The following is a 6,000-nucleotide window of genomic DNA, read 5'->3' on the forward strand; positions in this document are numbered from 1 at the left end:
GGTAAGGATGTGGTTCCATCAAAGCTTAGCATATAGCAGTAAGCTCAGTACCCATTATCTTACCTTGCTTTACATACTTCCCTGCCTTACTTTCTATTCCCCTTACTTGTGCTGCCTTGAAATTGCACCACAATTTACATACAAGATATCCTGGACTGAGAGAATCCATACCATCCTTTAAAGGGAACCTTGGTTCATTGAAAAATAGTTCATTTGAAGTCTGGGGCAAGAATTGTACAAGATAAGCTTGCATTGTCTAGGAGTTGAGAGGAAGTTAAAATGACAAATGGGGTCATGATGAATGAGCACAGGTTCTATCTTGAAAATGGTTCCAGTGATACATGGAAAATAAATAAGATTTAGATACTCACCATTTTAACTCCCCAATGAAGCGAACAACATTTATCAATGGACACTAAAACAATGCATCACCATCACCTGGATCAACTCACCAGCATCACTCAAAATAGGATAGTGATATGTTTTTGACCACCTGCTATCCAGTATATGATTAAAGTTAAGTTTTTGTCAGTGAAAAATGGACTACTTCCATTGTAGCTATAAGATGTTTTATGTAAGCCTCAAAACAAAAACGTGCAGTAGAGACACAAGTGAGAAAAGAAGGAAATAAATCATGCCATTTTTGAAAATCATCAGTTTACAAAGGAAGACAGCAAGAGAGGAAATAAAAAAGCAAAGGAACTACAAAACACCCAGAAAAAAAAATCTTTACCTATCAATAATCGCTCTAAATTTTTCAATCAGGGGCCACCCCTGGTGGCGCAGCGGTTGAGCGCTGGGCTGCGAAGCTGCCCACAGCCTCTGCAGCGCCGGTTCGATCCCCAGCCCACATGGTGCGCAGGGTCCCACATGGTGCACAGACCTCTCCTGCAGTGCCCGCTGCACCCCTCAGCAGTGTATTTCATCAGTCTGTCTGTTCTGTTCCCCGCTCTGGCTCTGGTGAATTCTCTCACCCTCCTGTGCTTCTGACTGTACCCAGTGCTTGTATAAATAAATAAATAAATAAATATTTTAAAAACATTTTTCAATCAGAATGGCTAAATGGATAAAATAAAAACCTATGAGATGCTGCAAAGTCAGTTGTAAGAGGAAAATTTAAAACAATAAAAAAAGCTTATTTTAAGATAAAGAAAGATCTCAAATAAACAACCTAACTTTATACCTCAAGGAACTAGAAAGAGAAGAACAAATTAAACCCAAAATTAGCAGAAGAAAGGAAATAAAGATCAGAGCTGAAATAAACAAAATAGAGACCAGAGAAATAATAGAAACGATCAGAGAAACCAAGAGCTGGTTTTTCAAAAAGATAAACAAAACTGACAAATATTTAGATAGTCTAAGAAAAAAAAAAAGCACTCAGATAATAAAATCAGAAATAAAAAAAGGAAACATCAAGACAATAAATACAAACAAAATACAAAGGATTGTGTGATAGGCTACTGTGAACAATTATATGACAACACATTGGATAACTAAGAAGAAATTAGTCAACTCCTAGAAACATGCAATCTGTTCAGATTGAATCATGAGGAAATAGAAAATCTGAGCATACTAGTGATGGGTAAGGAGATTAAACCAGTCATCAGAAACATTTCAGCAATGAAAAGCACAGGATCAGATGGCTTCATTGATAATTTTTTTCAAACATTAAAAGGAGAATTAACACTAATCCTCAAGAACTTCAAAAAATTGAAGGGGAGGGAATACCCCCAAACTTTTTTGCAAGGTTTATTTTACCCTGATAGTGAAATCAGATAAAGACATTTACAAGAAAACCAAACTACAGGCCAATATCCCTGAGTATAGACACAAAAATTCTCAACAAAATATTAGAGAAACAAATTCAATAGTTAGTATGATCATACACCTTAACCAATTGAGATTTATCCTTAAGTTAATATATATAAATCAGCTAATATAATATACCACATGGAATAGAATAAAAAGAAAAAAATCTATGATTGCCTCATTGGATACAGAAAAAGTGTTTTACAAATAACCTCCTTTCATGATAAAAACCCTCAATAAATTGGAACTGGAAGTAACAAGCTCCCAGCCAACCTCATACTCAACAGTCAAAGGTCAAAAGCTTTTCCTCTAAGATCAGGAATATGACAAAGGTACCCACTTTCACCACCTACAGGCAACACAGTATGAAAGTCCTACTCAGACCATTTAGTGAAGAAATTAGGCAGCCATATCAGAAATGAAGATGTAAAATCGTTTCTGTTGCCAGAAGACATGCTTTTATTTATTTATTTTTTAAAAACTTATTTATTTATACAAGCACTGGGTACAGTCAGAAGCGCGGGAGGGTGAGAGAATTCACCAGAGCCAGAGCGGGGAGCAGAGCAGGCAGAAGGACCCAAGTACACTGCTGAGGGGAGCAGCGGGCGGCAGGAGAGGTCTGCGCGCCATGTGGGACCCTCCTCCAGTGGCCGGGGAGCAGCCAGGGATCGAACCGGCGCTGCAGAGGCTGCGGGCAGCTTCGCAACCCAGCGCTCAACCGCTGCGCCACCGGGGAGGCCCCTGGTGGACATTTAAATGGATGCAGCCACATGGAGACAATATGGAGGTTCCTCACAAAGAGTAAAAGTAAAATCATGACTCAGCAATATGATTTCCTTCTAAATACCCTAAGGAAGCCAGTGCCTCAGAGATGCCTGCATCACTGTCTTCGTTGCAGAGATGATGTGGAAACAACCTAAGAGCCTGGCAATGGCTAGTGAATACATAACACATGGCATGTGTGTACATGTTCACTGCAGCACTGTGATTTATAGTAGCCATGTTAGGGAAGCTGTTAGGGGGAAAAGGATGTCCCAAAGCAAATTCCATATAGGCTTTGTGGACTCCACCCCCACCCCAGGTCAAAGCCAAAGACACTGGGAACTCCACATCCCATCACCACCAAAGGGAAGGTGGCTGGGACCTGAGGGTGGGGTTCAGCAGCCAGGTGGATACAAAAGGCAGACACGTGGGCTTTGGGGGGCTCTCCATTTTTGGGCTCTCCTCCAGCTCACAGCGTCCGGTCAGCTCTGAGAGTGACTTTGGGTTTCCAGGTCGGCGGATCGGGTAGGACGCATTAAAGACTTTATTTCCCTATTGTCTCCCTGAGTTGTACCTTTTCCTTATTTCTTTTTCTCTTGTAAATAAACCTTTTATTAACCCTTTTGCGTGTGTCTGTAGTAGAGTATTCATAAGTCCCTTTAAAGCGCGCGGGTGAGGGCCCACAGCCAGGAACCCGTTTAATATCGGGGTTGCTCTATAGCAAAACCACCTAATCCTCCCTTCAAAAAAAGGTAATCATATGAGCTGATAGAGGGGTTTTCTCGCCTACAATAGGTGATCATTCATGTAAGTGCATCAAATCATGTTTTGCACCTACAATTTACACAATGCTGTATGTCAGTGACAGGACCAGGCTATTAATTAATTAAGTGAAAATTCTCCTTCATCCTGAGCTGGAGCCTTCCGGAAATGAGGCATCGATGGTCCAAGATGGTTCCCACATCTTCAACCTCCCGGCCTTCTGGACCTAAGCTCTCACCTCTCACCTCCCGCTTTCCGTAACCTCAGCTTCTGATCCTACCTCGTTCAGAAAGTTTGACACAGGAAGGAAAAATCAGAACAAACAAATATCCTACTTAGCTGGCCTAGTGAAAGGTGACTTGGACTCCCTGCGCTTTGAGCTTTGCGCTGTAGAAAGCTGCTTAGTAACTCCGGGGCCCTTGCATGGAGTCTTCAGGGGGCCCACCCGAGTGTGGGGCTCCAGGCCTGTGCTGTGGGAGACGTAGTTTCCTCTGCCTACCTCTTTCCCTTCAGCAGTGCTGTTGGGCAGGAGTTAAAGCATCTGCAGGACGCTCTCGCCTACACAGTCTCCCTCTGAGCCGTGAGAAGCACGCTCGAATCCTTCGTGCCGTTGAGCCTTCTGTGCACAGGCCAGCCCAGCGCAGGGAGCTCAACGCGAGCATCGGTAGTTAGCCTGCCCACTTGAGCCCCTTAAGCTTGTCAGGTGGGAGTAAAACAAGAACCCTCCACCGTTTCACTCACTCTGGAGCCAACTCACATGGAGCTCTGGACAGTCTCCCTGAGGCATCCCCTCTTGGGCACTGGAGGCGGGGCCGCCACAGCAGGTTTCCCTCAGAGCATGTCTTCAAGATTCGCTTCAGTCTTCCTCTTGCCTCAATTAACATTTTCCATTTGACTGTAAGTAAAGCATTTTAGAGTCATGTCCATGCTGCTGACTCGCGAAAACCTAAGGTTGCTCTGTCATCCAACGCCCTTCCCTCTCCGATGGCTGCTGCCTTACGGCCTCAGCCAAAGCCTCCTTTTCTCATCCTGTTTGAGAAAAGGAATGAAAGAGTCAGTTTTGCTCTCAAGGAATGACACTGGTCGGTCCTTAGAAAATAGGTTGTGGGGATGGAAAAAAAGAAAAAAGAAAAAGCTGCTAGAATATAGGCTAGTGCTTGTGTGACATCTGGTCATCAGGGCTGAAAATATGTATTTACTGTAGATGATCGGCATTTAGGAGAGACTGAAAACTAAGACTAAACGGGCTTACCTTGGCATTGAGAGATGAGAGGATTTAGTAGCTTTCAGGCACTAAATTCAAAGGCTCAATGTTTAGAATTCAAAATCAAACTTCAGACATTAGGAAGGTAAGGAGGGCCTGGAGAGTAAGGCTCAATAGAAATGGTCACTTAGAATCACCACAGGGGGTCAAAAAGCAAAGCTAAGTCATAAGGGAGGGCCATCAGGTGAAATGGTGAAAGGCGTCATCTCTAATCTCCACATATAAAAACTTAAAAATACTAACTTTAGGGAGGCAGCACATATACTTATTGGTTCAAAGTATAATATTCCAAGTCCTGCAAGATATAGCTGTTTTCTCGTCAAGGATGCGTTAGAGAAACTGTATAGAATCAAGCTCGCATTTTATAAAGTTGGAAAATCCCTCCCTGCCTGGGTAGTTAGCACAGACCAGTGCTGTTCCATCATTGAAAGAAACAGCACTGTCATCACACAATGTGGGAATGTCTTCATCCAGGCGTCCCTGAGTCGTTATCAGAACACAAGTGTCATTTAAGAAATTAAATTGAGGGCCTCCCCGGTGGCACAGCGGTTGAGCGCTGGGTCGCGAAGCTGCCCGCAGCCTCCGCAGCGCCAGTTCGATCCCCGGCTGCTCCCCGGCCACTGGAGGAGGGTCCCACATGGCGCGCAGACCTCTCCTGCCCCCCGCTGCTCCCCTCAGCAGTGTACTTCGTCAGTCTGCCTGTTCTGCTCCCCGCTCTGGCTCTGGTGAATTCTCTCACCCTCCTGCGTTTCTCACTGTACCCAGTGCTGGTATAAATAAATAAATAAATAAATCTTGTATAAATAAATAAATCTTTAAAAAAAATTAAATTGAGTCCAAAAAGTTAAAATACAAAAGGAAGTAAAGGTTTACAGGTACTCCCGGAACAGCAAGAAGAAAATAATTGAGTTCCTGTAGCTGCAGCCATTGTTCATTTTCAAAGTTGAGGAACCAGATTCCCGCCTTGACATCCTCCCCAATTAATTCGAACAGTGTTTTCAAAAGATGGACTTAGCCTTTGCCCATTGAATGAACAAATCCGATCCGTCACCCTAGTCGTGAAAATGGACACCAGATGTCTTTGAGAACCGTAAATAACTAATTACAGAGGGAACTTGCAAAGCAGAGCGTCATAGAGGCTCTTTAATATTCCATCTCGCAACTGGACTTTTTTTGTGCTGGATTCATAACAGTTTCTCTTTGTCCTCTGATAAACTTCCAGCTCAGACCATCGGGGGGAAAATCCATCACAGGAAATCCTGCTGCCTCTCAGTTAAGCCCTTGGAATCAGATTCCTGAGAAAGTGAGTATCTGTTCAAATTACCTCCACTTGGTGGGGAAGGCAGGTCTCGCTCCCTGCATACGGGATGAATTTCTTGTGTGAAGTGAACTTGAGCTCATTT

The sequence above is a fragment of the Talpa europaea genome (assembly GCF_964194135.1).
Source record: "Talpa europaea genome assembly, chromosome: 12".
Classification (NCBI taxonomy): domain Eukaryota; kingdom Metazoa; phylum Chordata; class Mammalia; order Eulipotyphla; family Talpidae; genus Talpa; species Talpa europaea.